The sequence below is a fragment of the Mauremys mutica genome, chromosome 18 (genome assembly GCF_020497125.1).
Source record: "Mauremys mutica isolate MM-2020 ecotype Southern chromosome 18, ASM2049712v1, whole genome shotgun sequence".
NCBI lineage: Eukaryota > Metazoa > Chordata > Testudines > Geoemydidae > Mauremys > Mauremys mutica.
Genome location: NC_059089.1, coordinates 10687814 through 10714636, shown reverse-complemented (window position 1 = coordinate 10714636; position 26823 = coordinate 10687814). Strand labels below are relative to the sequence as shown.

The following is a 26823-nucleotide window of genomic DNA, read 5'->3' as shown; positions in this document are numbered from 1 at the left end:
ACCAGCGAGCTTTTAAATGTCCAAAGGCACATTCTACCACCATTCTGCACTTGCTCAACCTATAGTTGAACTGCTCCTTACTACTGTCCAGGCTGCCTGTGTATGGCTTCATGAGCCATGGGAACAAGGGGTAGGCTGGGTCTCCAAGGGTAACTATTGGCATTTCAACATCCCCAACAGTAATGTTCTGGTCTGGGAAGTAAGTCCCTTCTTGCAGCTACTCAAAGGGCCCAGAGTTCCTAAAGACGCGAGCATCATGCACCTTTCCCGGCCATCCCACGTTGATGTCGGTGAAATGTCCCTTGTGATCCACCAGTGCTTGCAGCATCATTGAGAAGTACCCCTTGCGGTTTATGTACTGGCTGCCAAGGTGGTCCGGTCCCAAGAAAGGGATGTGCATTCCGTCTATTACCCCACCACAGTTAGGGAAACCCATTGCAGCAAAGCCATCCACTATGACCTGCACATTTCCCAGAGTCACTACCCCTTGATAGCAGATCATCAGTGATTGCATTGGCTACTTGAATCACAGCAGCCTCCACAGTAGATTTGCCCACTCCAAACTGATTCTTGATTGACCGGTAGCAGTCAGGCGTTGCAAGCTTCCACAGGGCTATCGCCACTCGCTTCTCAACTGTCAGGGCAGCTCTCATCTTGGTATTCCTGCGCTTCAGGGTGGGGGAAAGCAACTCACAGAGTTCCAGGAAAATAGCCTTACGCATGCGAAAGTTTCACAGCCACTGGGAATCATCCCATTCCTGCAACACTATGCGGTCCCACCAGCCTGTGCTTGTTTGCCGGGCCCAGAACCGGTGTTGCACTGTATTAACCAGCCCCCTTGCCGCCATAATGTCCCACTTGCCACATCCCGTGTTTTCAGGAACATCTGTGTCCATGTCCTCCTCACAATCATCCTTGTGCTGCCGTCTCTTAGCCAGGTTCTGCACATACTGCAATACAATGTGCAAGGTGTTTACAATGCTCACAAAAGCAGCGGTGAGCTGAGCAGGCTCCATGCTTGCTGTGCTATGGCGTCTGCACGAGTAACCCAGGCAAAAAGGTGCAAAATGATTGTCTGCAGTTGCTTTCATGGAGGGAGGGAGGGGAGACTGACGACATGTACCCAAAACCACCCGTGACAATGTTTTTGCCCCATTGGGCATTGGGAGCTTAACCCAGAATTCCAAGGGGCAGCGGAGACTGCGGGAACTGTGGGATAGCTACCCACAGTGCACCGCTCCGTGAGTTGATGCTAGCCACCGTAGTGAGGATGCACTCTGCCGACTTAATGCACTTAGTGAGGACACACACAATCAACTGTATAAAATTGATTTCTAAAAATCGACTTCTATAAAATCAACCTAATTTCGTAGTGTAGACATACCCTTAGTGTCCATAACAATGCAAGTGACTGTCACGATCTTTTATGTTTTCAGCTTGGGACAATAAAACAGTCTCAATTTGCTCTAAACCAAGTATTTATTGCACCGTTCCCCACATATAGTACATGTTTGAAAAGTTGTAATGGTTAAACAACAGCAGGAATCTTCCATAGTGCTGCATCAACTAAGACAATATTACTTTCCTCTGTTCAAGCACTTCAGACAAGTTTAACTACCAAATGGTTAAAGTACACCAGTCTAAGCTGAGGGGATAAAATTGATAAAGAAAGAAAACCTGAGATGACAGAATAAAGCAAGGATATCACTTTCACCCACTGGATTTTTGTCTGATTCAGCTTTAAATTGTAATACATATATAATGGGATTTTTTTTCTGGCCTTTCTATCAATCACTGGAAGTTGTAACGGTAACCTATTTAAGACAAAACAAAACAACCCTGACAATTCAGACAGAAATGTTACAAAAGATTACTGTAGTTCTAACCAAAGATGGCTTTAAAATAGGTCTAATGTTTCCTCTATACTTCTTTATGGCATGATCTTACAAAACTAACATTAAAAATGTGGGAATGGATACAGAGAAATTCATTACAAATGCAAAGTCAATGAGCTAACTTAGTCAAAACACATTTTCAGAGGAAGCTAAAAAAATGATACAAAAGCATGCTACAGTATTCGTTCTTTCAGTAGGTTCACTAATACAGTACGTCTTACAGCATCTCAATGCTAGAAGTGTTTTCGCTGCTAAGGTTAAAAAGACACTGAAAACAGAAGTTAATGCAGACTCCAATTTGCTTTTCAAATCTCCCCTCCATTTTGAAAGCATCTCCTCCAAAGCACTAAACACTGATGATCCTCAAACAACATAGTGGGACGTTTCAGCAATTACACTAAAAACTCAAGCAAAGCAATCAATTAGCATCTTACCAGGAACATTTCACAACGTCACAATGACACTATATAAAAGGATCAAGATTATTTGTGTATTGGTTGGTGAGGTAATGGTCAAGTCCTTTACGTTTATGAAAGCAAAAGAGGAAAAAAATAGCTTCTAAGCTGCCCTTAAAACACTGCACATACCATAAGCTGCAACACACTGGCATCGATAGGCCAATATCCTAAAGTAACACTGTTGTGTGCATCATGTCTCAGGAGAAAAATTTTTCTTCTTTTGGAACTAACGTTCAATGGAATGCTGCAAGTCACATTGAGATAATCAGTTACAATACCTACGAGTGAAGTTAAGTAACAGTCTTGTTCGCAGCTCTGGAGTTTAACTGTGTCCCGACAGACCCAAACGCTATCATGTTATAGTTTGATGCCCAGGGCAAAGCTGCACTGTTGTTTTAAGGTGCTTGGTATTTGATAGAAGCTACAGACAGTGCTTCTTGCTCTGTTTCTTTCTTGGTCCACATGAACAACCGTCCTGCTCAGGCCACATGACCTAACTCCCTCTACAGGTTCCTATGCCACAGTAAGCATGCTCAGAGAGGAGGCCATTTCCTTTCAGCCTCTCTCAGTGTTGTGGAAACTGCAGCCATTTCATGGAAGCCAGGCAGTGCACAGACACAACCTCTTTCTAGACAGATCTTGCAAGACATTAAGAGGAGCCATCTTTTGCATCTCTCTCTCCCCCTCGCTCGCTCTCTCTCTCACACACAGATTGAAGCAGAAAACTACTGACATTTCAGATGAGAAGATGGTTGAACAATTTAACTATTCAGTGACTTTACACATGTAAAAACAAAGTTGAATTGACCTTTCCTTTCCATCCGCCCCTCAGGAAAATCAAATCCTTCTCTAAAATGGATGTTAGTTGAATGAATTCACACATAAATGAAACAAAACAGTCATTTGTTTCCAAGTAAGATTTTCCCCCTTCCCCCTCTCCTTGAATTAACCCAAGAATACCTAGAAATTTCACCATCAAACTCTCTCTAGTGTGGATTGTCTTTGTCAGGGACAGCATATCACTTGTTTCTTTTTAAAAACGTGTTCTACCCAGGGGCTCATAAAACAACAGGAATCTTATTTTTAAACTCCTGGCTCTCTGGCCTCCATTCTGAGATTCAGAATTTGAATATCCTTTTAGAACCTCACATTTTAAAGAGAAAGACAGCAGAACAACCACCTTCCTTCACAAAGGATACATGGTTCCTAAGAGGCTTTTGCTTAATTTACACCATTATCTATGTCATTTTCACAAAGGAAAAAAAAGTGGGAGGAAAAGGGAGGTTTTTCCTTCTGTAAGACGAGCAATATTTTGCCACCCTCTCCAATTCATACTTCACTTGTACCCAGAAATGAAGTTGCTTTTCTGTCTTCTCTGAAGCTACCTTAAAAGTATGACAAAGAGGCGATCTTAAGAGAGTAACTTTCCCTAGAAATGAGAGCGTGTCTCTTGGAACCCTCGTTTACTTTTCCATTGCTAAAAAAACTGCTCATCAGTTCCACCACACCTCCCTCCACGATTATTTAGGGGAATTATGTCCTAAACAGAAGGCTGGATCCCTCAGCTCCCATTGATTCGAATGGGCGTAAAAGGTGCTGAATGCTCACTCAGCACCTCGCAGGAACCATAATTCGATAATATTCTGAGAGGTCAGCTAGTGAATTATGCTCCTGCGATCACATTCCACCCCATATTCTGAAAGCTGGGTGTGTTCAAAGGTTTTAAAGCCAAAATCTCAACAAGTTTGATGCTGCTGTTAGCCATTCTGAAGTGTAAAAATGCCCCTTGACTTTCTATGGAGAATGCTATGAAAACATATGCTGTGATGATGGCTGGTGAGATACAAGCTCTTTGGAAGATGCTCCTGTGTTTTTATAAGAATGTGCAGAATATCTCAATAAATATAACAACCCTAGAACTAAAAGGTTAAATTTATAATGGGCAGACAGGGTGTAATTTAGAACATACTGTATTCCTAACAATCCTAATTTACAAATTCCTTCAGCTTTAACATGCAGTTACTTGGCAATCAACATTTCTATTTTGGAAATCCAAAACTTCCACTTTTCCCCTTCATTTAGCTTCTGCACACAGGAAGTTTGTACTGTACAAATAAACCTTTGCCAGGGTACCGAATGCATCATGCATACTTCACCTTCAAGAACAGAGATCCAGCTTATTGCTTTAACCACAGTAACCATGTGCTCAGCAAAGAAAAGTATTGTTATTTCTCTTTGGGAGGGGAGACGTGGCAGGGATCAGAGACATTTCAGTGGATCCACAGAGCAAAGTCATACTAGTCATGATCATAGCCTTATGTCAGTGAAGCAGGCAGTAAAGATGGCTGCTTCCATTCACTCTGACTTTTGCTGCAGCTCCATTGAAATGCTGAAGATCATTTTAGAGACAATTCTGCTTCTAAATTTCCTATGTTCTTGTATTTCCCTCTCCTGACCTCCCACCTAATTTTGTAGCATTAGGGACAGACAGCCACATGAAAATACAATCTTTGGGATTCATCTGTTCATGTTGCTTTTATTAATTCCCCAAAATCATCAACCTCTGGTTGCAATAGCACGTGATGGCTCTGTAAGTGATTCGGTTGACATAATGAATTTGTGCGAGGGAGAGGAGGAGGAAATGAACTCTTAACAGCAAAGATCCTGTCTTCATGCAAATATCACTAGCAATAAGGGGAGAGAAATACAGAAAGCCTGATGTGTACACTCAGTTGTCTCTAAAAGGATTGCTTTTCAGCGATTGCCATGAGGTGGCAGTGGACCTTTAAGGCTATCACACAAACACAGTAGGAAAGTGTCACATGAGCCTTAGCCTCTGAAACTACTAAGTCAAACTTCCTCCTCCAGGAGACTTGACCATACATGATAATTTCAGCCCCAATTTTCTCAACACCAGAAACTCAGTGGAGGGAGGGGTTAGAAGCCAATGAGATCAATCATGAAAAGCTATAAATATATTCCACATATGAGCCAATGAAAATGAAAGCAATGCTTATAAACTGCATTGTCCCAGTGCATATATTTCGTACACACACTTATTTTTTCCTTATACGTTTCTCCACTATTAGCACACCATCACCTATTATAATGAGACATGCTATACATCCAGACATGTAGCATAGATGTCTGAAGCGCAGGACAGACCTTCTGAAAGGCACTTTAAAACTGACACCAAACTTACTACAAAGTTGCTAAATCAAACAAGTTATTTAACTATTGCATCACCCCTTCCTTGTGCTCCGACAACTCTCAGCAAAGGCAATGGGAGAATTGGATGTGCAAGAAATGCAGGTTTGGGCAATAAATATGCAAGTTAATTTAGGCCATAAACTGACTCATCACTCAACAGATTGATCTAACCGTGTAAGGCAATCATCTGGAACTAAGCAATAAAATCAAAACCTGCAGGTTTCACTCTTAAACATTTACACATTAAAGTACATTGTGAGGAACAACCAGAGTTGTCCTAAAGAGTCAAACTACTTTACTGGATGTAGTCTAAAGATGGACTGTAATCAGAGACTTCTGTTAATGAAAAAAGCCAAATGCACTAACTTCATACAGTAATTCCAAAGCTCCATTCTCCATACTGCTCTAAATACGATACCCTCATTTGTAACTTTTTTTTAGAACCAGACTGATATGAATTTGGACAGCCAATATGATGTTCCCCATAGAGTATATAGAGTATCTCAGCACTGACTAGATGTTTCTATAATCACCAAACTTCCCCCTTTCTCTACACTAAGCCTGTCATTACACCTCCCTACAACAAACACCAACAGCCAATGTAAATGTTTTATTAGCACTATACCATGTGGCTTGCTAGTATACCAACTGAAGTCAATCACCTCCTTCTACTGCACCAGTCAGCTGGTGATTAAAAATTCCATGGAAAAAGCTAACAACTGCACACCCAATGCAAAAACCCAACCCAACCCAGATAACAGATTGCTGTTCTTCCCTTCAAACTTACTTGCCAACTAAACCCTGTTGACTCCAGGCTGACAACTAGCATAAATCACCATGTCGGCCAAGGAACAAAATATATATTTTCCCACTTCTTGCAAAATTAGAAAGACAATTGATTTCATGGAGTTTAATTTGTTTATAATCATTGGAATGCAAAATAAAAAAGGGAGTTAGTTTTACATTCCTTTGCACTCCTATAACCCCAAACAGCTTTGGATTCAAACTGAAATGTAGATCTGTTCCTTTTCAGTGTTACAAATAATAATAATTAACAACTGAGTTACCACAATCCTACACTGAGCGTGATCACATGTTCTCCAACATGAAGGCACAATCAGACAAATCCAAAGCCTTCGCTGCCAGCTCTGTCTCCGAGTGGCCTGCCTGTTGTTGCTTTATGTCATAACCCTAACATTAGACAGGTTCTTTCTTTATATAGGTTTGCAAGTCAGTAAAGGTCATTATTTTAAAATCCTCCACTCTGATCAGCAGGAAGCAGTTTGAAGCCATCTTATGTGAGTGGTTAACTATGCTGCTTTTGAATCAATTCCAACACTTTCCTCAAGAACCACTTCATCTGGTCTATTTACTCCCAAGTCAGAATCCCTACGGAAGCCCCATGGCATGTGAATTAAATTTCCAGAATTCCCCTACCTCTGTGGTTCTGTCTGAAGAGAGCTGCTGTTTCCTTCCAGATCCTGACTTCAGGCCTATAACTCCTTCAGCCACAAATCCATCTCACTCTATGGGTGCAGCTTCAACCCTGGAGCATGCTCAGTAAAGGCATCTTCAGCCATTTCAGAGCTTTAATGAAATGTAAGCATAAGGAAGTGTCATTAGCAAAAAAAGGTGCAGGATTCATCATGATCCAGTCAACCTCACTGTTTCCATCCACTATGTCATCAAGGTTAATCTTTCAATATGTGGAATGCAGGCTGCATTTTCAGTTGTCAAGCGTTATTTTAGAACAAAAGCAAGGAGAACATCTTGTCTCTGGCAAGCCTTATGCAAAAAGTAGCATTTAACAGAGACACTGAAACCAGCATATTTTCACCATAGGCCTTTCACAGATGAGAACATTTTCATCAGAAGTCATTAAAAAATGCATTTACAGCAGACTTAAACTGATGCTTTGAGTGCACTATGCAAATAGTGCTTTTCATCTTAAAGCTAAATCTACCTTAATTTATTCTATATTACCTGGAAAACTATTCCAAAGGAAAGTTACAATGCATGATGTGAAAAGAAAATTGCAACACGCAATTACTTTTTAAGAAACCAAACAAGGATATTTGTTGTTGTCCAGTCAACCCTCAATTCATTTTTCAACACTAATTCATCAAAATACATAGAATATTTTTTCCCTCCAAACTGCTTTACAAATTACAAAATAGGCAAAGTCACTGAATATTGAAGCCCAGCGGGCATTTTTCACTGGCACACTGCATCTTGTGAACTACTCTTCTTGTGAAAACTACGAACTTTCGCCTGCAAACCTTTACTCCTTACTGACGTGAGTAGTCCCATTAGTTCAATAGGACTACTTACATAAGGAAAAACTAGTTGTATGAGTAACTAGTTGTATGGTTTGCAGGAATGGGCACAAAACTAGCCATTAGCCCCTACAAAGTCTTGGGTGTTAGCCAAAAAACCTCTGGACACGGAAATCAGGTAATTGTCCATGCACACCACTATTTGACACGGGTTTTCTATGCACCCCATGACTAACACTTCTTTAGTTCACGTACAGTGTCCGCTTCGATGCAAATATTTTGGGCCCTCGAAGAACAACCTGATATTCACAACACAGCATTTCACAGAAACCCTGGACTAGCTTAGCTGGTAGTTGGGTCAGGAGAGTGCATCTTTTTCTAAGCTAAATTTCCAAGGAGGCAGTTAGAGCCACCCAAATGATAAAAAGGGGACTAAAATATATTTAATGCAATAAACCAAATAAAATGTCTCATTTTCGTCTATCTACAGCATACTCACGTGCCAGGTGGACATTTCTCGCATGTAGCTTACATTTGGTATGCAATGAATTCACAATTTATATAGATACACACACACACAAATTCAAATTAGCACTCTACAGCCAACTAGTGGTTTTTAGCTTTAACCAAATTATTTTGGGGGTAATAAAGTGCTGATGATGGCTTCCTGTTCACTCTCAAAGCAATGACATTCACTTTTGACACATCCTTTGGAGCAGAGCATCAGTTAGATGCATTTCACCAGAGTATTTTTTCAGAGTATAAACACATTTGGTAAAGTGACCCATGATAAATTTACTATGTAAAAAGTGTGTGTTTGTGTCCACTCAAGCCTTTAGTTCTCCCAAAACATTTAATTACATCACCCATACTCACAAACTGAAGTAGCCATTTGGCCCCATGACACTTTCTTTATGGGAATGTGTAGTAAGTCCATCATTTTCAATGCAGGACAGTGTTCTCCTTACACCATAACAGGTAAATCTAAGATATTATATAGGTTTTCATTAAGCACAAATTGGCATAGTCTGCTGATGAATTCCATCCTCCTCCTCCCCTCTTTACCTTTAAATTGAAGGTAATTTAAAAATAATATGCAGACCATATGATCCTGTGGCATGTCTGCTAAATGTAAGCATTTGCAACTAGCGCAGCTCAAGCATGTCAGGTTTGTTTCCTTGGAAACAAAGACCAATTTGTAAGCATTGCCTTTTAATATATATATATCTATCTAAGGAAGATGTACCTGCAACTCTTGTTGATAAAAATGAATGGAAGCTGCTTCACATACCATCAAGGTTCTTACAGAACTATCAATAGTCAGTGCAGCAAGCCAACTGTTCATTAAAGGGACAGACTGGCTTGCAACTATATAAAACCCCCTTTTCAGTAGCTATCTGCCCAAGGCATTTGCTTTGTTTCCCTGGGAAGTGGTGGGGAAAGAAAGAAAGGAAATCAAGATTCAATCGCTTACTCTAGACTAGGTCCTCTGTTTCCAGTGGATGAGCAGACTAAGTGGGAAACCCTTAACACAGTTCCACAAGGTATGTTAGCACAGTTCAAAATACACCTGCCATCAACACAGACTGAAGAGAGGCAACATGTCCAGTAGAAACAGTAACCTTTCCCAGATTTGTTTTGTTAGTTTTATCTCCAAAACTTCAGGCCAAGGGCATGCATTAGGGTTTATGTGCAAAGGCTGTCTTTCCTCACAGACATAACTCTTCTCATAGGGCTGTTCACACCAAAAGGTCCTCGAGCTGAAGGCTATAAATCCTCTGGTGATGACACACAACCTTTTTGCGTGGACAGGAAGGAGGGCAACAAGGAAGACACATTAAGTATTAGTGCTGAGTGATCTAGAGCCTGATCTGCAGAGGTGCTGAGCACCTGCAGCTCCCACTGACTTCGTTTGGAGTTGCCGGGGGCTTGAAAATCAGGACGCAGGACGTCAAATGAACACACATAAAAGAGCAAATAAAGTGATGGCTCCTTAAACATATTCTTCTGAAGACTAAATCAGCACAGAGTTCATCTTAAAACAAGCTGGGCCGCAAGGCCAGCTTGCAATATCTGCTTGAGTTGACATGGGCCCGATTCTGCTCTCCCTTACATGTGGGTAAATCACAAGCAACAGCAATGAAATCAATGGAGATACTGATGTGAGAGGAGAACTGGTCCCGGCATACCTCATATTGTTATTCTGAATGCAACCCGCAGTGTGGTATAGGCACTTTCCAAATACAGAATGAGATACCCAAGAAACCAGGCAAGCTACGGAGAAGGGAAAAGGGACGCAACATATAAACAAACCTCTGTCCTATTTAAATTGTCTTTTAATGGTAAAAGCTAAGTGTTTCCCTTTACGTGATTTACAAAAACAAAGCAAACCACCTTCAAGTCCTCATAACTGATGACTTATTGTTATACATAGATAATAGACCCACAGAATGCGGCCACATCACCAATATCTAGCAAAACTGCATTTCTTTCTTGCAAATGGAGAGCAAAGCACTGAGACCTCCACGCCATCGAGCACCTAATTTTCAAAAGTGCTCTGTCCAAAGGTTAATCTGCAACGAGGGTGCTTGGAAACTTTTAAAAATCAGGCCTTCAGCTCTTATCCATCAGAGGGTTTTAGAAGAGGCCTTCTGCTTGAAAATGCCAATTTACTGATGGAACGACCCTGTGACCCACTGGAACATGCTCACAGCAGTAGCCTGAAGGGTAAAATATGACATTAAAAACTTGCATGTGTCAAGGGAAACTGCCTTAGATCAGTGGTTCCCAACCCTTCCAGACTCCTGTGCCCCTTTCAGGAGTCTGACTTGACTTGCACACCCCAAGTTTCACCTCACTTAAAAACTACTTGCTTACAAAATCAGACCTCAAAAGCACAGAAGTGTCACAGCTCACTATTACTGGAAAATTGCTGACTCAGTTTTACCATATCATTATAAAATAAAGTGACTGGAATATAAATATTGCACTTACCTTTCAGAGGGATACCTGAGCCTGTTTTTCACTTGTGAAGCCGAAACCCGAGCCTCACCACCCGTAACTTAGCTTTGCAAGGGTCCCCTGTGGCGTGAGGCCCCGGACAATTGCCCTGCTTGCTACCCCCAATGCCAGCCCTGTGTATGTTTCCATGATTTTATTGTTCATTGCCCACATCCTGTCCATGACTTTAATAAAAACACCCGTGCCAAAATCAGCATGACAGATAGAGCAGTATAAACAAGTCACTGTCTGTATGAAATTTTAGTCTGTACTGACTTTGCTAGTGCTTTTTCTGTAGCCTGTTGTAAAATTAGGCAAATCTCTAGATGAGTTGATGTACCCCTGGAAGATCTCTGCCGTACCCCCCAGGGGTACGCGAACCCTTGGTTGAGAACCACCATGTTAGAGCATGAAGCCCTGTCTTAAAAGCAAATCCACTGTGACTTTTCAACAGACAGTGAATGGCATTTAACGGGTTTAATGCAATTTTCCAATCATAGCCCAGCCTGAAATACTGTATTCCCAAAGGCAAATTCTCCAGCCAACCACCCACAAATGTACGTCTTCACCTCCTGCAGCTTATTGTTATAATACTAGATTTGTCCAAACCAATGTAGATGTTCTTGGAGGCTTTGACCATTTCCCATCCCTAGTTATCTGTGTGTCTCAGCTATAAAGACAGATTAAATACCCAAAAGAGCATTTAAAATCACCTAGAACTGGCTATAAGGAAAAATTATCATCTGCTTAATTTTATTACTACAAATAATAAAAATACTTAGCACTTTTCATCTCTAAATCCCGAAATGCTGTATAAAAGGTGGAGATAATGAAATTTACCCATTTTATAGATGGAAAAACTGAGGCACAGAGAGGCAAAGGCCAAAAGTTTGAAAAGTGGCCTTAGGCTACGTCTATACTACCCTACAGTTTGGGCTTTGGGGGTGTGAATAGCTGAGCTCCCCACAGTGCTGAACGGTAACACCCCTATGTGGATGCTGGGAGCATGAACTAAAACATTCCTAGTCACATTAACAAAAACCTCTTCAAAACAGGGTTATGTTAATGCAACCTAGGAACCTTTTAGTTCATGCTCCTAGCATCAACATGGGGGTGTCGTAGTTCAGCACTCTGGGACGCTCTGCTATTCACATCCCTGCAGGGTGGTATAGACAAGCTCTTAGTTTAGTGTACTGAGCATGAAGATGGGTCTTCAGAGACCTAGATTCTACTCCAGGCCCTGCCACTGATTCACTGTGTCACCCTGGGCATGCCACTTTAGCCAAAATTTAGGCCACTGCTTTTGGTTTCCAAATGTGAGATACTTTGGGTCTGACTTCAAAATTCAATGGGATGTGGGCATCTAACTCCTTTAAAAATCCCAGCCTCAACTATTTTAAAACAAGCATAAATAGTACCAAACAGAAGTGGCAGCTATATTATTTTTTCTTTATATATTCCCCTCCCCAAAAATAACTTTTAGTTGGTGGGGAAAAATCGTACAAAAAATGTATTTAAACAAAAACTTTAACTTTTAAATCGGTGCACTTCTTTGTATTTAAACCAGACTGCATCCTGCTGTTTTAGAATCTGTGACACCAGTACACCAACTGGCCAGTGTCACAAGAGGTCACTCTTCAAGAAGTTAGCCACCACCAGCAACAAGCTCAGAAAAACCACGTGTACTGAAAAGTATTTAATTATTTCTTTGCTGGAGTGGCAGGGACACAGAATATGGTCAGACAGCTGACAGCAGGAGTTGCTACATCATGTGGTTTGTACAGATAAACATTTGCCAATTTTTTAGGTAACAATGTAATATGGCAATAACAGTATATGTAAAACTATCGGGTCAGACCACTTGCTTCTTAACAGATTTAAATATTGCCTCCCATTCTCCCTTTTTTCTGCACCCTTGTTAGTGCCCCAACACGTGCTGCTTGCAAATACCTAAGTAACAAAGAATGAATGCTTGGGGCCACTCGTGTTCCTGGAGATGTATGAACACTAATTTAAATGAGGAAAGGCAGCCATGGCATTTGGTGTACTGACCTATTTAACCACCCTATTTAAATATGTTCCACAATTTGCCATGACAAAGGCCCAACATTCATCTTCCGTAAGAAAATTCTATAAGAATAAGCCTTTGTCATGGCAGAAAAAGATGAGAATGGGAAGTAGTTTCTGTTCCTGAGGGCTTGTCTACACTTACCGCGGGTCCAATGCACGGCGATTGGTGCATTAGTGGTCGATTTAGCAGGTCTAGATCACTCTCCTGTCGACTTCTGTACTCCACCTGAACGAGAAGCGCAAGGGGAGTCGATGGGAGACCGTCTGCAGTCGACATCGCGTAGGGTGGACCCGCAGTAAGTAGATCCAAGTACGTTGACTTCAGCTATGTTATTCACTTAGCTGAATTTGCATAACTTAGCTCGATCTTCCCCCATAATGTAGACAAGGCCTCAGTCTGCCACAGGCTAGCTGTCTGATCTTGGCCAAAGTCAACTGTAACCCTGTTTTCAAAAGCGGTCATTGCTGCTGGATGCCCAACTTTGGACACCTTAGGCCTGATTTTCAGAAGCGCTGAGCACCTATTGCTCTGATTGGCACTTACGGAAGCTGCAAGTGTTCAGCACCTCTTAAACTCAGGCCTCAAGACTTAGACCGAGCACCCAAAAAGCAGAGGCACCTGAATTAGATCAATATTTTCAAAACTGGCCTCTCAAGCTGTCAGTGCTTCAGGTTTCCCAGGCAGGAAATAATACTACGCACCTACTGCCCAGGAAGATGTGAGGCTTTATTTGTTAACATCTGGACTGGCTTTGAGACCTTCAGACAGAAGGTGCTAGATAAATGCAAAGTATTAGTAGCGTTATTCGGAGCTTTCAGAGGCCTGGGCTAGGCAAAGTGGCGATTTGCTTTTGAAATGTTTTCAATTCAGCAATCCAGCCTCTCTGCTATTCTTTGCTTTCTCGCAGACACAGTAGCTCATATCTGGCCTTGGTGTAAATCCAACGAAGTCAAAGGAGTTACAATGGGATGAACTTAGTCTAGCAACAAAAACTTCTCTTTCCCCTACTCTCACTGGGCAAGAAAAATGCAAAGGCCCAGGGCTCAACGTTTCAATGTTTTGTAGTAGCTCAGACTAGCTCTCCAAGTGCTGAGCTTTACAACTCGGTATCGGGTTCTGGCCTTGCAGTACAATCCTGCATCGAGGGTACGGCTGCTCTTTGGAACAAGGGGCCTGATCCTCTGTTTTCCTGCACCTTGTGCAGTCATTTACACCAGTAAAACACTGCTATTCTAACTCAGTAGCATTTTACACCCCCTTTGCATAAGTGTGACCACACAGTGTGCATGGGCAATGCAGAATCAGACTCAAGATCTTTTATGACAGGGAACCTACTCACAGGTGACATCAACCATCTGATCATTCAGGCCTCAATTAAATAAACTCAAGTCAGCTTGCTCTCCCCCCGCAGCTGGGTAACATTTCCCACTTGGTACGGGAAAGCTCTGCAGTTTCACATGAGGCTTATTAGTAGCTGGATCATTCCCAGTATGTGCTCACTTGATCTTGTCCAGAAAACCAGAACTAGCCCTTAGTGAGGATATTTCAGACTCAGTTGACTGAATGGCTTTGATCAATTTATCCCTGCAGGCCTTTGAGCTAATCACTCTTGTACTTTGGGGGTTAAATCTTGTCCTCACTTACCCCTATGAGGGTAGGATTTAGCCAGTCAGAAAGATTCCCAGGACCAGCCATCCTATTCCTACAGTCAGCAGTAGAAAACATTCAACCCAGAAGCCTCGTCAGTGCAGTGAGGTTTGCGTTTTATACAGCGTTACCATGGCACATTTATTAAGCTTCGGTACAGTCTGTGTGGTGATCTTTCCCCAAACAGGTTAATGTCAAGCTAAATACTGGTAGATCACCTTGCAAACATTATTTAGCTCCTTTCTTGAGCCCCTGGTGTCTTTAGCTGTCACTAGCGAGCATCACCAACATGGGAAACACACAAGAAAACAAGGGTCGATCCTGCCACCCTCACTTACTCAGTACTTTCCTCCACAATGGTCCTACTGAAATCTATGGGATAACTTGCATAGTAAGACACCACTCAGTATAGGGTTGGCAAAATGTGGTGCATAGTGAAACACCTTTGTAGAAGTAAAATACTCTTTTTCATTCTTTTCTGTGTATACTTTGTACCATTCCACTTCATGAGTGAAAAGCCCAAATACTACAGACCTTAAATAAGGCCCTGAGCCTGCAAAAGAAAATCATGGAGTCAGATCCCGGAGCCCACCTGGAGCTTTAATCAAAGTCAACAGGGCTCCTCAGAGATGTCTGCCCACATCCATCTCTCTGCAGGATTGGGGTTTAAGCATAAGCAAATATATGATCTAAATGCAAATATATCTTAAACCTTGACTGCTTGTAGGGAATCATTGTGTGGTTGTGGGAGGGATTGCTGAGTAGCATTTTCCCTTTCTCTCCCTTTTAGGGGAGAGGCCCATTCGGGCACATCACGATAACAACTATATAAACTCTACTGATTCTTGCCTGCATATTTATACCTGCCTCTGGAAATTTCCACCACATGTGTCTGACGAAGTGGGTATTCACCCACGAAAGCTTATGCTCCAATACGTCTGTTAGTCTATAAGGTGCCACAGGACTCTTTGTCACTTTTTACAGATCCAGACTAACTCGGCTACCCCTCTGATATATAAACTCACATGGTTATAATGGGAAAATCCCTTTGGCATTGCCATTACTCTGCTAGGATTTTTGATATTCCCCCTTCCTGACGTGCCTCAGCTGTTGGTGTGAAACCTACAAGGGTGAATATTTACAGGTCAGTGAACTGACATGCCTGGAGCTCCAGATTTTTTTTTTTTAAAACCCCTTTGGAAGGAATAGTCTGAAAGATCAGTTTTAAGGCACTCTAAGAGGCCTGTCATTTCAGAAAATGTTCAATGCTCTCCATCCATTCTGGAGTGACTAAAGCTTTGCTGGAATCCTAGTTCAGTTCTGCATATTCCATACCTAATCTAAATATGCCTCATTCCAGAGAGACTGGAATGGATGTCATGAATCAAGACAGCCTTCATCAGGCAGCCTTCATCCATCCCAACATACAAACGGAAAACAAAAGAAACATGGCTCACAGTCATAAATAATAAAAGTACATAAAACCCTCTATTTATCCCTGCGTCAGTATAATACCAATGCCCCAGTCTGTAGTGAAATGCTAATGCCACATCTTCATAAAGCAGAACTCTCTCTGCAGTGAGGGATGCTATTAAATCAGACATTCTGTTCAGCTCTAAATTGTGGAAAGTGGACACTTGTGCGCATGCTAAACAAATGAGAGAGTCCAGTGGATTTTTCACTCCTTCGTTTCTAGCACGTTTTTATTTCTGTTGCAGCCATTTCTTTTGTCCCCCGCAATGCTACCGTTCACTCAGTTATGCTTAAATCTAGGCGTGTCTCACTCTATTTGAGGAAAAGGAAGGGAAAATAGCCGCTGTCACTTCGCTTATAAATCTACATCCAAACAGTGCTCCATAAGGATCATGATGGATTTAAAGTTGCTGAATCCTGGTCACTGGAGGTTTTTAAGAGCAAGTTAGACAAACAGCTGTCTGGGATGGTCTAGGTTTACTTGGTCCTGCCTCAGCCCAGGGGACTGGACTTGATGGCCTCTTGAGGTCCCTTCCAGTCGCACATTTCTATGATTCGATGTCAGCCCATGCACTGATATTCCACATCTTGCCATGCAAAATATTAAAGCAGGTTCTCTGTCCCATTTACAGAATGCATTGAGAAGCATGATCGCTAAAGCTTTGGCAAAGGAGACTGTTCCATTAGGTACTCTACCCAGACAGCCATTTTCATCGCAACCTACCTCGTAGTGCTTATCAAGGGCACGCTTCATTTCCGAAAACAATTCTCACACTGCCTGGTTCCCAAAATCTCCTTTAAATGTTACATTCATTGAAAACAGGGCCACCTTCGGAGAGGGGAAACGTTTTTAAATTGCGTCTCTGTCTTCACTGCAAAAAAAGAGGTGCGTGTTTGAGGTTGAAATGGCTCACTTGAGATAGCCAGCTTGATAGAAAATCCTAATGGAGAGAAGGCACTGTAGTTTTTACCTTGATGTTTCTAGTTGAGGTGAACCCCAGGTTGCATGTATAGTGTTGACCTACACTGAGGTCAAACCTACCTATACCTTGTCTCCACTAGGATCTCACATTAAGATAGCAGTGGTGAAATGGCTATCTTGATTGGAAAAAAGTACCTCTTTTAGCAGTCAAGACAGAGCCTAAGACTGTGATAGTCATTTTACAGTGTTTGAGAACAACAAGGCAGACAGGCTATTGCCATGCCTTAGGAAGCATGAGTTACACAGAATACGTTTTCACTAGCACAGAGTATAATCCTCCTAACCTCTCTTTCCACATGGCCATTCACATGCTTTATCAGGGCCTCTAAGCATCAAGACATTACTCAGCCAGCTGTAGTGTCTTAAATGAGGGGAATCTACTGCCTCCACGGGGGGTCAGGTTGGGGGAAGGGCATGGTCATCCCTCTCAGTCCAATGCTAGCACAATTTTCAGATTTATTTTTTCAACAGCCAAATCACCATTTAATCACAGGTTCACATGATGGATAAAGCAAACATCTTGTTACATAACATAGGGGAAAGTTACTAGGTCTTGCTTCTTCCCCTCCAAAATCCTTTCCCCTTTTCATCCATTCTCCACCTTTCTGTCTGTATCTGTAGGTGTCTTTTCTTCAGTCTTTTTTTTAACATCTGGGCTCTCTCTTCCACTACTTTGTCTATAATTGTTCATCCCCTTAAATGTTTCAGTGCATTTCTCTCCTTCTTCATCCTCTATGCCAAGTTTTTCTTCTTCTGATCTGGTCTCTCTTCCCCTATTTTTACCTTCAATGTTTTCTTTCTCCTCTTTTTCCCTGCTCTCCCAATGACACCACCCCCCATTTCTAATCCTTTTCCTATGGACCCCTTCAGATGGTAGTTGGAGCACAGATCCTGCTAGTCCTCAAAATGCAGGGGATGAAGGTGTCTAGGCAGCAGAGTTAATTGACAGCTGCTATCCTCCAAAAACAGGTGAGCTTGCTTGAAAACTCTGCCAAATCCCCTGTCCTGGTCTCAGAAACTGTAAAATTCAAACCACAAAACACATACACACACTCCCCTGGGCCAGCCAGTGAGGAGGAAGCCCAGCTTACTCGGACCTATGTCCCACTCTCATTGTATGTACAGGATTCCAAAGAACACTCCTTTCTCGAATTTAATCTAGGTTTAGACACAGATCTTCTTCCTGGTTAAGTGTCCAAACAGTAGACCCGGAATAGGGGGAAGGGCTCCTGGCTTTTTTGAAGCTCTTCCAACCTTTTACCTTTTGAGTGATGGAACAGCCACTAGTAAGGGCTAGTTATACCAGAATAATTATCCCATTATATACATGTGGACACACTATTCTGGAATTAAAGTGACTTTATTCCAGTATAATTACTCCACTTAAAAAGCCAGGATTTATCCCAATATAACTGTGGCAGAATAATTATCTTGCTGTAACTATGCTGGAAAATTTCCCTAAAAAAATCGGTGGAGGAAATAAATTTTGGAATTAAAATCTCCCCTCAAAAAAACCTTTGTAAAGCAGAATCTTTGGAAATACAGGGTTCCTGTTCATTTATATTTGTCTGGATTCTCTGCTAGGTCACAGCCCCTACCTCTGACATCAGATGTTTTTACTCTTGGGCACAGGCACTGTCAGTATCCCACTGTAGACTAAAGATTCCAGAAGACAGTGCCTACGCCTTCGAATTAAACACTCCAGCATCCAGATTTACTCTGAAAAGGTGAAGAGCACCCAGGTACAAAAGGCCTGTACTAGACAGCACCTAAGCCTATCACTGTCACTGTCACTGGGGGGGGGAGGAGGCAGAATGGCCATGCAGAATGTGTCTGTATCCTTATCCCCTATGCACCGTGGGCTCAATCCTGCCAGGTGCAGAGCCCTCGGACCCCAGTCAAGCAAAGCACTTTAGGAAGGACTGTTCACATGCTTAAAGTGGTTTGCTGGGCTGGAGCAAAGTAAGCCAGCAGTTTGCAGGAGCCAGCTCCATGTTTGGGGGGGTCTCCAGCAAACCTGATTAGGCTGGAACAGAGGGACTGCTGGATTGGCACTTGGATACAGTAACAAGAACTCCCACCTTGGGGCATGGATAGACTGTGACCACTTACCAGTCTGCAGACTGGTATGCAGTTATGCAGTATACCCTACCCCGTCCCCAGCGGCATTCCCAGCACAAAGCCCAATTAATTGTGGTTTGTGTGGTATGCAGGAGAAAAAGGGGAGATGGGAGGGATGAATTTCAGCCAGCACCCCTGCAGAACCTATCACAGGAAAGCATCAGTGCTCCAAAGCCCACTGCTCGGGTGCATTTCACAGTCACCAAGAAGAATCCTTTGACACCTATTTCCCTCCTGAAGCTGGCTTCCTTCCCCACCCTTCCTTGCATGCTGGTTTATTATTGTACATTTTACTGAAAAATCTAGAGTGATGCCATCGTCGGGTGCCTTATATTTATCCAAAAAAAACCAACAACCCACTAATTGATTTTTCAGCATTATGACTTAGCAACCTGATTTGTTATTGTAGGGTTGCTCATGAGAACTAGGCTACTGATGCCAATTTTTAAATTAAAAAAAAAATGGAAATTGCACTCATTATTTATTTTAATCCAAACCCTCAAATAGAAAGAATTACGTGGAGTTTTAAGACAGAAGGAGAGAGAGAGAGAGAAAAAAAATTGATCGAGTTATGGGCCTATTGACCTTAAACAGTGCCCCTTTTAAGTCAGAGTGATCACATATTCAACTGATGGGGTGTGAATGCTACACACACACACGAGGCAATGGCAACACAATGCTATTTAAGAAACTGCACAGACCTTTCACCGAGATGCCCATTTTAATACAACGCCATCTGAAAACCAAGGCAAAAAATCCAAAATAAAGACACTTTTTAAAAAAAATGGGCCTATTTACCACGGTTACCCGCATTTCTATCTGTAAAAAAGAAAATAATAAACAAAACTCTTATTGAACTCTGGAAAACAGTCCCCAAAATGCTACGCAACAAATCCACCCAGCTCTAATCTTTTCTCCATACTATACATTATGAATGTATCCCAAGGCACTGTGGTTTGTAAGCTGCATTTCATGGCTCTCTTTGCCTACCTACTTCGACACTCAAAATGAAGAAGTGTTGCCTTAATTCTGCTGCATTAAAGAGAGAAAGACTTGGTGGGACTTACCACAGGCAATTAAAAATATATATATATATCAACTGACTTTGCAATTCGTGGCCTTACCTGCTTCTGAAGTAACACATGAAAAGGGAATTATTTCCAACAACAGCAGCATGCAAGCAAAAGGCAGCACCTTAGAAATGGCACCTTACACAGAGCACAAATGAAAAGTGCAAAGGTTCCATGCTACCAGAACTAACCTGGCCTTCAGCAGAGCAGATAAAATATCAGAGAGACAAACTACTGATATGTGCTGCTAAGCCATGTAAGTTTAGAGAAGCATTTCCTCTAAGACAGTCTTTAGAAAACCCCAAAGGACTGAAGAATCAGCAGTAAAAACCTCTTAAATAAAGCTCGACATGATCCATACCTCTGTTTGGCTGTGCTGGCTTTTAAGATTTTCATCAAGGATTTCAGAGGCCTACACTGGTCTGTCCATGAGTTCCAACCCCACGGTAGGTGCTGAGGAGCATGCTCAGTGAGAGCTTTCTTACAATGCTCCACAGCTTCCTTCAGCTCATGGCACTGCAGTTGTGCTAGCCAGCTGAAGAGGAAGTGAGTGGAAGCAAGGTGCAGGAGATACTGTGTTACTCTTTGGGTGTTTCAGGGGGAAAGGAAGCAAATATTTCCCTTCCAAAGGGAGAACTGGGACAGTTTTAAGCACTCCAGATCATGTCTCGGACTAAACTAAGAGATAAATCATTAAGTGATTAAAATGTGCAAACATTTTGCTTGGTGTGCCGACTGCCACATTTAATATTTCAAACAACATCCACGCCAATATTATTCCTTAATTTAACATAACTGGATCGCGGATACATTTCCAACAGATTAAACCACAGAAATATCCACATGTTTTAATGAGGATTTGGCACTATTCAAAGCCAAACAGATTTTAGCAATATTTGTAGGCCATAAATTCTTTCAAAAGAAGGAGAGAGGAGAAAGAAAACCCAATGGTAACATATCTGCATTCCCTACATTAGAGCCTTTTTGAATTTTAAATGCAAATAAAAAACCCTAAATATTTAGTGCCATGATAATTCCAGCAACATCTGGACAATTTTCTTTGCCTTGCAAAAGATCTTAGCCAGCTTTTTCTGAGACTGTCCATGTTGTTCACACAGAAAAGGCTCCTTTTACATTTGCATGCTTCAATCAGATTCTGTAGTTTCTATGCCAACATGCATTTGTAATTCTTTAAAAAGAGCATTTGGGAGGGGAAAAAAGAGCCTGAAACATGTTAGAGGGTTTGGGATTTTTCTGTCCAGGGCATCCATTCCCATTTTCTCTGAGCCACGATAGCCTGAAAAAGGCCATGAAGCCATGATCTTAGCCATTTGAACATTTCCACCTGCTTTAATGTGCAGTGGCAACGCAGAAAGAGGAAACGAAAGTTTATTCAGTCTCGTTCTTTCAAAAAATTATTATTCCAGCTCTCCATCCAGGATTTTGGAACAGCAAAAAACTACATCAGTGAATCCTGATGAGAGAGCTCTGGGTTAGGAATGACTGTGGCCACAATTCTGCAATTTGAAGCACGTAGGTAGACCCCAGTACCATCACGCTCATTTCACTGGAACTCTGTTTGCCTATAAAGGTCCCTCTGCCCGGATCAGACTGCAGAATTGAGGCCTATGCATGTTCTCAAACTCAAAGTAAAAGTACCCAGAGGCAAACAGCAGCTGTTGAACTATTACTGGGAAACAAAGTAGTTTGTTTTTTTAAACCAGCCATAAGCAACAACCCCACCACACCCTGCAAACAACTCAATTTTTATAGTCAACACTCATGCTCAGAACTATGCAGAACTGTAAAGTTACATGCGCAGCTGCCATGGAGACAAAGAAAGCTGCAACCAGGGGGAAAAACAGCTTAAGAAAATCATGGGGATAAGTATCACCGCACTTGGGGGTGGGGGGGACCCTTCTGAATGCACTATCACTGTGGTTTTCTATTTCACCTAAAGTTCATGCATAGTATGTGGCACTGCCTTGGGGTCTATTCTTATAACACAGAGATGCCAAGAGCTCATTAAGAAGGTACCCACTGGAAAAATACACAGGCTAGATGGCTAAGCCTGAAGGAGAGTTGAAATGGGCCTTTCCCACGGATATGCAGAATTGACATGACTGTTTCTTAACCAGGAATCTCTTGTTGCTCACTAAGAAGAGAAACTGCATGGACAGCACTGGCAGGTTTCTCAGTCTACAAGGATGCCTGACCATTTTCTCACCTTTGGGATCGGGGGGAGAAAGAGCAGAATGCAGTGTTTGGTGATCCATTTCAAGGGATGGAAAAGATCTATTGGATCCTCAAATCCATCCCTCTGCATGAGCAGAGTATAGTCCCCTAACGTAGGAGGGGTCAGACCGTAAACTGCTGCTATGATCAATCCAAGCCAGGAGACCAAGAGGAAGCACTCCTGGGTGAACTCCTCCCACTGACTTCAGCTGGAGTTTTGGGTGCACAAAGCATGCAGAATGGGCCCCTCGAAATTTGGATGGCAGGGGAGCTAGAAACAATGAGAGAGCGTTGGCTGACTATAGGATAAACGATAGTATTCAAGTTATCACATACGTGTAGGACCCTATTGGCTTTGTAGCGCCGTCTGCTAATTTATATCACTACCACTTCATTGTGTGCCAGCCCCACTGCTTTTTGTTCCTTCCTATGCTGATGCAAGAAACATGCTTGAGATACAAGATTATTTCTTTATGGGGTGTGCACCGGTCACCCCAGAAAAATGAGCAATGCCGCAGATTAGGGAGCTCAGCCTGGTCTCCCTCAAGATGAAGAGTGTGCAGTTGTGTTACTGATCCTGCAGCATTCGCATTTAAACACAACACCTGAAAAGCCTCCGCCTTTGGGGATGAGTTTGTGAGTGGGCAAAGGAGAAAGGGAACGTGTGGAGATATATACATCTGCATAGATAGTCAAGTCAAGCGTGTTGATCTAAGTGTCTTAACCAGTCAAGAGATGAGGGAAGAGCATTGTACAATGTCCAGGATGGAACCAGGTAGCCCTGTTTGATAGGTGCAACCTGCAAATATATGACCCACATCTTTTAACAGGCCATGGTGGCAAAAGGGGGAGTCATGATCATTCCACCTCTGAAGCGACTGATTTCTACCCAAAGACGGGGCTGAAGTCCAGGGCCCTGAAAAGAGATCAAAGGGATAGCTCAGTGGTTTGAGCATTGGCCTGCTAAACCCAGGGTTGTGAGTTCAATCCTTGAGGGGGCCACTTAGGGATCTAGGGTAAAATCAGTACTTGGTCCTGCTAGTGAAGGCAGGGGGCTGGACTCAATGACCTTTCAGGGTCTCTTAGGGGGTTGGACTAGATACCTCCTGAGGTCCCTTCCAACCCTGAGATTCTATGAGCCTTGTCAACTGGGGCTGCAGCCAAAGCCTGAGCAACTTAGCTTCGTGAGGGCGCCTGGGGCCCCATGCAACTGCCCTGTTTGCTACCCCCTAATGCCGACCTTGGCTTTGATATGCAGAAAATCAGTTGTTGTGACACAGATGGGCCATGGAGGTTTTATAGCATGCGGGCGGGCGGGTCAGAAAGAAAAAGGTTGAGAACCCCCACCTTAGGGGAACTCTCCAAGTGGGGTGCCTTGAGCTGAGACAGTGGCTCAGTAAATTAAACCCATTTTTAAACAGGGATAGATGTGTAAAGTCTTGCACCCTATGGAGCAAATTCTGCAAGGTGACTTGCTGCCTAATATCCAGAGAGGCAATATTGGACAGAACAGGTAGCTAAGCTTGGTTGATTAGTCTCATGGTACCTGTTATTATATGAATGGTTTCATTCAACTGACTGTCTACAAGTCCTGTGTGAAAAGAGCTGAGCCATACCGTGGAGCAATATTTTGCTACAGAATAGTAGCAAGCAAGCCCAGAATTCCTTAGTGTCCCCGCACTCGCTCCCAAGGTAGGACCAGCTAGTTTGCTGGTCAGGTTGTTTCTTGTCCATATTTTCAGCAAGGTTTTGGTAAGGTGTTCCTTGCAAGTCAAAGTACAGCCCAGTATAACACCAAGACACACAGGCTTTGGGTCATGGTCCAGCTTTCAGCATGATGTGAGGATATCAAGGGGTGTAATGCAGCTACATTCCTGTTGTATACCCTGTAAGTGACCTGCTTCATCAGTGGCACCAAAGCTGCAACTAACAGGCCAAATCCTACTGATCCTGGCCATCGTGGTCTCTCAAGCAATCTCAACGTCTTAAAACACGAGTGAAGTTAAACTCTGGGGGCCAGATTCTGACCTCTGTTAAACACGTGTAAATCTGGAGTAAGCACCCTGGGCCCAGTTCTCTTTTGCTCTGCACTGTGTGTGTAACACACTGCCATTCTAATCTGGTACGATTTTACATCTGCGTTGCACAGGTGTAAACGATCACACAAGATGCAGTGAATCGGCCAATCAGCCCCTTGACGTGAGTGGATCACTCCAGATTGACACTGGTGGAACAGAGATCAGAGTCAGGCTCAGGGTGTGGCACAGTTGACACAACAAGACAGGACTATCACACTGGGGTGGACTAGTAATGGGACCCAGCTAGCCAAAGCAGGTGCAGCAGTGAAGCACCACAAAGCACTTGGAAGAAAGAGAGAGGTACCTGTAAAACACAGGGCCTTTGAAAAGACTATTGAAGGCTGAAGGGGACACAAGCTAGGGTCCTGAGAAGGTCTACAATGCCCTGCAAATGTTGGCCTCTACCATCCATCCTCTCTACTCTTTGTTCTGCAGATGTCAAAATGTACCAATCCATTTGGTTAAAACAAGTCTCTGGTCTTTCAGGAGCTTTGCTGTGAATTTCATAAACTTTGACTTTTCACCAGGACATGATCCTCCTGTCATGCACATACCTTCCAACTGTAACCCCTTGGGGTTTAGCGAGCACGGCACCTTTAAAACCTCATCCTGAAGGAGAGGAAGTGCTGGTTGTTCTAGGGGGAGAGGGGTCAAGAGAGGGAGAGGACAGGGCCGTGTAGCGTCTGTAGCTCCAGACAAGAGTGCCTACATCAAGCAGGCCCTTACGTACCAAAGCAGCCAAGAACCAGACTGGAGCCCAGGAGGGACAAAGCAACCGACCAGGCTGGGAGCCATGGGGAGCACCGTGCCAGGAAGGAACCACCTGAGAAGGACAAACCAGAGCTGGACCCAGTATCATCATCATCACCCAGAACTGTATGGGACCAGGAGTAGTGGGGCTTGTGACTCTGCATTGGGAATAAGGAAGGAGGTTGTTGCTCTGTGTGGATTTGCAGAGAGGGGCAGAAGAAGGCACCAGAGGGGTTTGTTGGGGAAAGTTTACTGGCGCTGAAGACGACCGGGAGCACCCAAGACTGGATTGAAACTCTGTCCCGGATTCCTGACCTCTGAGTCTAGACGCATTGCGCAGTGTCTATACTTTTATACTGTGGTACCCCTGCACCCTTGGGTTGGATGTTACCCTGTTTTACTGCTCTCTCTATCTTTGTTGTTTTTCTCCATTCATCCTTCTGTAAATAAATACGCCCCTTTCCTATATTCATTGTACCATTCTGGGGGAGGGAGGGATGTTTACTCCACAGGGTACAGAACAGGTGTCCCTGGGGTGGTAGGGAGTTTCCCAGCTGCATTCCTGTGCATGCAATTACTTGGCGGAAGCAGCCTTGCAGAGCAGACTCCATCTTGGCTATTAGGGTGTTACAGTTAAACAAAAGTGTTTTTGACAATAACCCACCAAGAATAGATCGTATTTTTACAACAAAACTCTGCGTGGCTTATAAATTCAGCTTTCAATGTATGTATCAGGAACATCTGAAATACACTGCCTGTGGGTCAGATCCTCAGCTGATATAAATCAGCATAGCTCCATTTACTTCAGTGGAACGATGTTGGTTTATATTGGCAGGGAAACTGGTCCTGTGTTTAACTAAGGGACTGATCCTGAAACACTGAAGTCAATGGGAGTTTCCTGTTGAATTCAAAGGGAGCAGACTGTGAAATTGTAAGCTCCTCAGGGCTGGGACAATGTCTTCCACGATGTTTGTTAAGTGCCAAGCACAACAACAGTGCTCAACACATCGTCGTCATATTAAGCAGAAAAAGAAGAAATAGAATGGGGAAGCTTTATGCTGCAGCATATCCCTTGAGGACTTCAGAATTCGAAGGAGAGAGAGTTCTGTTGTAACATGCTATACAGACCAATTCTAAATCACTCTCTGGCAAAACAGAAAGCTATTAGGAGCCTCACTAATTAACTGTCTCGCTAGTTTGATGGTATTTAAATAAAAATAAAAGCCCACCCCAAGATCTATGCTGAACGAAGAGGGTAGAGATTTGTTCTCCCGTACATGGAGGCACAGCCAAATTGTGGATGGAAATGCAAGGGATTCTCACCTGTGCGGTTGGGCGGATGGAAATATCCCTGGGCTCTTGATCCTTTGCGCTGAGCCTGCTCCCAGTGGGTCCCTTATGGGATTATCGCAGCAGCCTAGTAAAACAGTTACTACTACGTGGACTAAGTGCTACGGAAAGATCATGGAAATTAATTAACTCCTACCCCGCTCGTTACTATGATGGATTACCTTGGGACAGCCTCACAAAAACAGGCGGTGGAAACACACATGACAG

General features: G+C 42.9%; 1 protein-coding gene across 6 annotated transcripts in view; it reads right to left on the bottom strand.

The window, feature by feature from the left end:
• The window catches only part of EHMT1 (euchromatic histone lysine methyltransferase 1), a 162250-nt gene that overhangs the window by 102751 nt on the left and 32676 nt on the right, over window positions 1-26823 (bottom strand). The window contains exon 1 of one of the 6 annotated variants that reach the window (XM_044992510.1): window positions 20565-20701. The exons of 2 other annotated variants lie outside the window; for them this stretch is intronic. The gene's annotated coding sequence lies outside the window, so the exon portion shown is untranslated. Of the gene's footprint in view, window positions 1-7000; window positions 7131-20564; window positions 20702-26823 lie in introns of those variants that run through there. 3 more of the 6 variants (XM_044992505.1, XM_044992506.1, XM_044992511.1) reach the window with 3 other exon arrangements.